We start from the raw sequence: 9,111 nt of genomic DNA, 5'->3' as shown, positions 1-9,111 counted from the left end.
AGGTGTGTCCTCTTTCATACTTGCATGTATTAGAATTGTGTTGGCAACACAAAAAAATATTGGCTCCAAACTAAATATTGGGGTTTTATGAAATTAAATGATCGGTCTGTTTATTAAACGTGTCATGAACTGGGAGTTTTCAGGTTTTGAGGCCAGCTCGACAAACGCATTGAAGACTTGCAAGTAAAAGCCCCCTGCTATGATTGGATATTAATTTGGTTAGACACGTAACGTAAGGCTACACATTCCCCGTAACCGCACAGGATTAGTATTATCTGGGGACCTTGTGTGATTTCGAAATTACCTCCCCACATCTGTATGTTATGTGGCGCATTCGCACAGGATAAATGAAGCCTGTGATTTTACCCAAATTGACTGACTTATTTCCCAGATGTGATGGTAAGGGTTTGCATATAGTTTGTATAGCCTATAGTTGTATGGTGTTTAATGATATCCATACCTATCAGCATTTGAAACCCGTGATCGCGAACCAGACAGAAGATCACCGCGATCAAGGGTCTCAAATGTTAAAAAAATGAACTTCCACCATGCATTACTAATATCGGAATTCAAAGGAAGGTTATGCAGCGACTGTGTTCTTCCACAACCAGGCACTGACTGCAAAATATTTTGCGATCTTTAACGGCATGCTTATTGATTGCTCGCTCCAACTGTTTCGCCCAACTTGTGTTACTTTAGTGCGGTCTTGTTCGAACCAAAGTGCGGGGCTAGAGAAGTAGTCGTTGATTTTCTTCTGTGGAGGACGTGTTCAACCTATCTATGTCGATGTATAGATAGGTGCATTCCAGAATCTGGCGTTCGCTGGGCCTGTTGTCAATAACAGTTGTAGTTTCAGTAGCAGGGGCGTTTTCAGTTCTGTTTTTCAGTTTTTACAGGATGTTTGCTTGAGTAATCTCTCATATTTAACAAAAGCACAGGTTAAAATTGATATCTTAATTCATCGCTCCTTTAAGGTCGTGGGATGGAAAACCGATCCTACACCAGCTGTTATGGGCAAACACCCAAGAAATTTGAAGCACAAATCTGTAATCCTTTTAGACGTGTATTCATACACTCATCAGTTCCTTTTATAGGCAGTAAATTAAACCGGGATCGGGACTTAAATTCTTGACATACTTGCAGACAATATTAAACAAAATAACAAGAATTAAACTAAGAATTAAAGCATATGTAACCCTCTTCGTTGATGTGCTCCCCCAATTGTCTCTAAGTTGTGTGATGTATTGGGTGTAAGAGGAGGACACCAAGACCGTTGTTGTGTCACAGCAGTGAAGCTTTCTGTATTTTTTTATTTGTCTGGTACACATCAGCCATCTTGTCACAAAGGAAGAGCATTGTGTCAATAACAAATTAACATCCAAAGGCAGCAAATTTAGCTGTAGTTGCAGCCAATCACAAATAAACTTAAATTAAAGAAAACTAAATATATAGACAAAATACAAATAATAAAACTACAAAATACAGAGATAAACCTCGAACACAATACAATATAAGAAAACCGTATACTCCACCACATGGGATTTACAACATATGAAATAATATCAGAAATACGAAACCATCCATCAAAATAACTGCGTATACACGTTAGTAAACCTCTCTAATAACACTATATCTCCACATATAACATGGATGGTCATAATAATTACATAAATTTAACGGATGGAAAAAAAACCCTCCTTACCTTGTCACAAAGGAAGAGCATTGTGGCCGAACCACACCTCCCCCTACTGCTGGAGGAACATATTACATCTTCCCCACATCCACCCTCTCTTTAAATGATGCAGTCCCAGTCATCACTTAAAAAACAACATCTTTAAGTAAATTTCAATTTTAGGAATCTCTTTGAAGTGTTTGTGTGGGGTGTGTGTATTGCTTAGGCAAAGCTTCTTCTTCGCCTTAGCCCTTTCCCACAATTCCCTTCCCCTCTCTACCTTCTCCTCGTCACTTTCAATTTGGACAACATGTATCTCCAAAGAGAGTCTATTTGGTGGGCGCCTTTCCCGGTGAGGATATCTCCTCCATTGCTGCTCAGGATTTGGGATTTCCAATGGTGTCTGATCCTCATGTTTTCCCTTTTCACTCATCGTCTCTTCCAACCGACTCTCATACTGTTCACACTCTTCCTCAACAAATTCTGGCAATTCCACACTTGTACACTGCGTGATAGTGCCACTGTCTCCACCCATGTGGGCATCTTCTTCCCCGGAAACACTTGAGTCCATTCCAGACACTTCCTCCATGTTAGACTCTTCTCGGCATAGGTACCTGGAACCCACCGGGAAAAACATACACTTGGACAGAAGATTGCGGTGGATGACTCTTTCCCTGCCACCATCTTCCGGACGAACAACATACACTGGAATTCCTGCCTGTTTCTTTACAACCACATATGGGCATGGTTCCCACCTATCAGCCAGCTTTTGTCTCCCCTCGACATGACAGACTTTCACCATCACTCTGTCACCAGGTTCGAACATATGGCTTTTGGCTTTCTTATCATAGTGCTTTTCTGAAGATCTTTAGCACGCCTCCACATTCTGTCTGCTTCATCATAAGCATAGGTCAAGCATTCATGCAGAGTCTGCACATATTCACTGTACTCACATGCCTCTGTTGCTGTAGACAGACCAAAAAGGAGATCAACAGGCAGTCGTGGATGTCTGCCATACATCAAGAAGTATGGGGAGAAACCAGTCGAATCGTGTTGAGTGCAGTTGTAAGCATGTGTCAGTGCATCAATGTATTCATGCCACCTGGGCTTCTGATCAGGATCAAGAGTGCCTAACATATTCATTAGAGTCCTGTTAAATCTCTCTGTGTTCCCATTGCCCTGTGGGTGGTAGGGACTGGTATGAGTCCTTCTGATTCCTGTCAGCTTACACAGCTCCTTCACCACTGTACTCTCGAAATTTCTGCCCTGATCTGCATGTAGTCTTGCTGGGAAACCAAATCGACAGAAGAAATTCTTCCACAGCACTCTCGCCACAGTAACAGCCTTCTGGTCTTTTGTGGGGTAAGCCTGGGCGAATCTTGAGAAGTGATCAGTGACCACCAGAACCTTCTCAATTCCTCCCTTTGACTTCTCCAGGACAAGGAAATCCATGCAGGTGAGTTCCATAGGGGCCTTAGTGTGAATGCTCACCAGCGGAGCTCTATTTCCAGCTGTTGGAGTTTTTCTCAGACAACATCTTTCACACTGCTCACACCAGGACTTTATTTCACAATGCATTCTGGGCCAAAAGAATCGTTCCCGGAACAGATTCAAGGTGCGCTCAAATCCAAAATGACCAGAGTTGTCATGAAGACTTGTTTTAGCCAGAAGTTTCATTTTCTCTGGCAAGACCAGCTGAGCAAACGACTGTCCCATTACATTTTTAACATGTCTGTAAAGAATTCCTTCTTTAACCACCAGCCTCCTCCACTCTTTTAAGAGAAGCAGAGCATCTTTTCCTTTCTCCAACCTTTCTCCACGTCTTGGCTTTCTGTTAAGTGTCTTGAAGTGCATAACTGGCCCAATGACAGGGTCCTCTTTTTGGCATCCTCTGATCTCCAGCTTTGTCATTGCAGGCAGCGCATAAGTGCCTGCTCCATCAAATGGATCGGGAGACTTTTCAACCCGATCCAGAAACTCTCCCTCTTTGCATTCGACATTTCCCTTCACTTGATCACTAACATCTATTCCCTTCCTTCCTGTCTCAACTTCACAGTACTGGTCTCGCTTGGTGGAGGAAATCCACTGGGGGCAAATCTGAAGAGTATTTGTGACCTCTTTTCTCAACATCCTTGAGAGTGCATCTGCATTAGAGTTGGATTTCCCTTGCCTATACTCAATGTCGAAGTCAAACATAGCAAGCTGTCCCAGCCGGCACATGACCGACCCTCAACGTTGAAATATGGTTGAAATAATGACATTTGTTGTTTCAACGTTGAAACAACGTTGATATAAGGTTTAATGGTAAATGGTTGAAAACCAACCAGTACATTAACGTTGAAATATGGTTGAAATAATGACAGTTGTTGTTTCAACATTGAAACAACGTTGATATAACGTTTAATGCTAGATGGTTGAAAACCAACCGGTACATTACCAACCTTCAACGTTGAAATATGGTTGAAATAATGACAGCTGTAGTTTCAACTTTGATTGAAATGCTAAATGGTTGAAAAAGGGTCATAAAAACACTTATAAATCAATTTTTTTTTACAAGATCCATATGTTGAATCAATTAATGTATGCACAGAATAAATAATTTCTGCCTTCTAAATTATTAAGATCATTATTATTATTATTTTATTATCCATTTACTTTTTTATCATGAACCTTCTGGTATAAATATTATCAACAGCAATAAAAGATTGCGCTGCTTTACCACACTGAAACAATTCCTATTGGTTATTTAACCTTATTTGCTTTGATTATGATTGGTTAATCTGTCTGGCATTCATGAAACTGCGCGCGCCATTTTAGGTTTGAAAATATGACCGTTATCCTGACCGTCTTTCTGATCGAGGACGTCATTTGAAGCGAGACTGGTCTGGCCAAGGGAAGAGCACGATAGAAAGTGGTCTGCGAGGGATCAAAAAGGTATGGGCCTACTGTTAAACTGGAGCACTTTGCTAGCGCGTTATTTAACTCAAAGAAACGCATCCAATTTTAGATTAATCAGATTATATACAAAATAAACATAATATTACAAATTATATCTGCACAAAATGACGTGAATGCACAAGTGAACTTGAACTAACATGCCATTCAGAATTAATCATGTTGTGGACGCACTCTTCCTGGAGCAACGCGACACGGCAAATAAACCCAAATAATTCACAATGTTTTATTAAGTACACTTTTTTTGAGGATCTGTCCTTTACTTGAGTATTATTTTTTTTCCTGGAAACTTGACTTTTAACTTCACTAAATCTGAACGACAAATATTGTACTTTTCACTCCACTACATTTCTATCAAAGTAGAAAGTCGTTCCTATATGTAGCAGCTTTGAAAGTTTGTTGGTTAAATTATTATTATAGTTTTTTTGACAGAGCATATCAGTAATGACTCTAATCAGGTTACATAAAGTAATTTTCACAGTATTTTTTTTAACACTGCTAAATGAATAAAATGTCAAATGTAAAAATGGTCAGACACTTTTATCCAAAGCGACTTACAAATGAGAACAATAGAAGCAGTTAAACTAACAGTAGGACAACAATTTTATGTTATTAATTTTTTTTTAATAGAACAGAATAGAATGGAAGAGAAAATTGGTATTACTGGATCAAGATGTTTGAATTGAAGCAGACATATGTGATGTATAATGTGCGAGAACGACTGAGCTGGCTTATCGAAAACAGGGAAGCTACTGTGCACGATGTCAATTGTGATCCTAATAACTTTGACATCCTTAAAAGCTTTTCCATAAATTTATAGCAATTTTGTTGATCTTGGCTGTTTTGATTTTTCCCTTTAGATGCAGTCGTCAATGCACACAACACAACCAGTACAAAAGTAATGGAGACCATGTCCAAATATTTAAAATATGCACCAGAGAGGATGGGTGGTGGTGGCCGTAAGAAGACTCTTCCTTGAAGACACCTTTTTTTCCTTCTTTTTTAATGACTGTTGCTAGTAAAATGTTAAGTTCTACTAAAGACTTCTTGTTCTACAAACTTTCCTTACTTTACTTGGATTCTTTTTCACTTAATTCTTGAGATTTTAGAATGTTACGAAATGAGTACATATGTTGGTAACGAAATGAGTACATATGTTTGTTATTATTTATATATAGGCTATTGTGTATATTTGCAGTGTGTATGAAATTAGAATTAAAAGCTTTTTCCCTCTGCATTCTGATATCATTAAACCCTTAAGAAAGTGCTTTGTTGTTGAATGAGAATTTTTCAATAAATTATGTGAAAGTGTAAATGTAGAATATAGATGTATATTTAAATTCTAAGAAAATTATTTTTCCATTTGGTGTAATTGTTCAAAACTTTTTCTTTAGAAAATGAAGCATCTCATCCCTGCACTTGCAGATTAATGAACATCTAATTGTTAGAAAGAGATTTTTTTATGCCGTCCAATTGCAAATCATGTACAGCAAGTTTTATTAGTTGCTGAAAACACTATGTGTACCGAAAATCTTAGTTTACATCTCAGTGTTGACGTTTAAACAAAATTACAGGTACGCCGGTGAAACAGGGTTACAATATCAACGTTGATTCAATTTGCAAAATCGAAAGGTGATTCAACGTCGACAAAAGACCATAACCCGAAAGGCAAGTGTGAAACGACGTCGCGATTTCAACGGTGAATCAACGTTGTTTCTTCCGCGGTGAATCGAAAGGTAATTCACCGTTGATTCAACCATGGTACCTGACGTTGTTTCAACGGTGAATCAACGTTGAAATGCCGGCTGGGGTGACACCCAGCGCTGACCTGTGGAATCCAACTTTGCGGTACTCATCACATATTTAAGTGGATTGTTGTCAGTCAGCACAGAAAACTTATGCCCATAGAGGTGGTCATAAAATTTATCCGTAACAGCCCACTTTAGAGCCAAAAACTCTAACTTATGTGCAGGGTAACGGGTTTCAGGTGGTCTCAAACCTCGGCTTGCATAAGCAATTACTCTTTCCACACCATCTTGAGCTTGTGCAAGGACGGCTCCAAGACCGTCACCAGAAGCATCCGTTTGCAGTACAAATGGTAAATTGAAGTTGGGGTAGCCCAGGATTGGCGCTGTTGTCAATCTCTCCTTCAATGCTTCAAACGCCTTCTCACTTTTATCTGACCACTCAAAAGGCTTTGAAAGTCCAGTTGTTCCTTTTCCACCTCTTTTCTTTTTCTTAGGGTCTCCAGAGGTAAGCTGATAAAGAGGTGCTGCCAGCGATGCATATCCCTTAATGAATCGCCTTTAGTACCCTGTGAAGCCAAGGAACTTCAACACCTCTTTCGCACTCGACGGCCGCTTCCAATCTTTGACCAGGCTTATCTTTTTAGGATCTGTATGAACACCTTCCGCGGACACCACATGGCCCAGGTATTGAACTTCTTTCCTCAGTAGCCTGCATTTTTCGGGTTTCAGCTTTAACCCACGTGTGCGGAGCCGGCTGAACACTACTACCATCCGTTCAAGGTGCTCTTCAAAAGTCCTGGAGAAGATAATTATGTCGTCGAGGTAGATAAGAAGGCTTTCAAAGTTCAGATCACCAAAGCAACAGGTCATTAATCTTTGGAAGGTTGATGGGGCATTCTGCAGACCAAACGACATTCTGTTGGCCTCAAATAACCCCATGGGGGTGCTAAAAGCGGTCTTGGGCTTGTCTTGTTCAGCCACCTCAACTTGCCAATAACCAGAAATAAGATCGAGAGTAGAGAAGAACCTTGCCTGTCTCAATGCCTCCAATGAATCCTCTATTCCTGGCAGCGGAAAAGCGTCTCTGGTGCTGCAGGAATTCAGTTTTCTGTAGTCCACACAGATCCTCAAGGAACCATCTTTTTTAGATACCACAACGATGGGGGATGCATAAGGGCTTTTGCTTGGACGAATAACTCCAGCTTCTTCCATCTGTGATATGGCCTTCCGTACCTCCTGGTACTGAGACGGGGGTATTTTCCGGTAAGGGAGGCGAAAGGGTTTGGGGTCTACCAGAGGTATCTCATGTTGCACGGTGGTGGTATGTCCATAGTCCATGGAGTGTTGGAGAAGACATCAGCATTTCTCCTTAACAAATCCTGGAGCAACACCAACTGCTCATCCTCCACTGCTGCAGCACTAAGATCAACTCCACATGTCATAACACAGGTAGACTGCTTTTGACTTTGACAAGACGTTGTCACTGAATTCCCACACTTACTCGGATACATGAACTGGTTCTGGCATGGCATTTGGCACTTTTCTCCCTCTTCAACAACATTCTGGATCAGGAAAGCATCTGCAAGCAGGGCCCTTGGACGGACGATAACATCTTTCTCAGACAGATTCAAGAGACGGACGGGAACACAGCCTTTGTCCACATTAGCAAGCAGTCTGGCCACCATAAGGCCTTCTGGTATCTTTTCAAAGGACTGGCTCTCCACCAGAACTGTGTACTGTGTTCTCTTTGGCCCACCCATCACTCTGCCGATAACATACTGCTCCTTACCAGCTGGTATTTTTATTCTGCGGCCAGCATACTGTACTTGACCCACTTTACCTTTAGCCCCATCTGGTTCACTTTTACTCACAGCCACTAGTGCGGAATGGCACTCAGGATAAGTCAACTTTAGTTTGGCCAGATATTTTCTGCCGTATGACGCTTGGAGGTCACTTCTAGAAACCCTTATTACATTAGTCCCAATGAGCAATGGAACACAGGATCTTTACTCCGTTACAGGGACAACAAAAGCAGGAACGTTGGAGTAGACCCTTCCCAAAAACTTGAGGTTGATACAAAGCACGCCAACATGAGATACGGGTTGGCCAGCGGCACCTTCAATGGGGATGTTTGATGGCTGCAAATCCTGAGCACATAGGACAGGGTGTCGTTTCCAGAACACATCAGTAATTGTGGTTACTTGAGAGCCAGAGTCAATGAGAGCCTGACACATCTCTCCATTCACTTCAACCACCCCTTCATTACAGGGACCTACCAACAGGGTATCGACTCGTTTAAACTTGGCCGTTTCATGTTGCTGGGGACACTGTTGCATGCCTCTGGTTGGCCCGGTAACCACAGGCCCTACGCATTTAAATCCTGCCTGGTCTCTGCTCCAATTTCAGCTTGGACTGCCTCATCAGTCATCATTGTCCTACACATACGTGCAATGTGTCCCGGTTTTCCACAACGATGGCAAACTACACCCCTTCCTGCAGTTTCTGTACTCCCTTGCGATCTCTGGGTCTGAGGAAGCACAGGCCATCGTCTTGCTCCAACTCTAGCCTCCAGTTGTGTGTCAATCTATTGATCTGATCCTCTTGGCTGCTCACCAGTTTCTTCACCATGACTGTGAGTTCAGTAAGATCTGTGTTCTGTCTATTTCCTTTCTCTGTTCTCAGCTTTTCGTCAGACAGGTTGCCACTTGTTGTCGTAAACTGAGCCTGGGTGTACGT

The sequence above is a fragment of the Triplophysa dalaica genome, chromosome 1, assembly GCF_015846415.1.
Source record: "Triplophysa dalaica isolate WHDGS20190420 chromosome 1, ASM1584641v1, whole genome shotgun sequence".
NCBI classification, from domain to species: domain Eukaryota; kingdom Metazoa; phylum Chordata; class Actinopteri; order Cypriniformes; family Nemacheilidae; genus Triplophysa; species Triplophysa dalaica.
The sequence above is the reverse complement of the archived record's forward strand: the minus strand, read 5'-3'. Positions refer to the sequence as shown.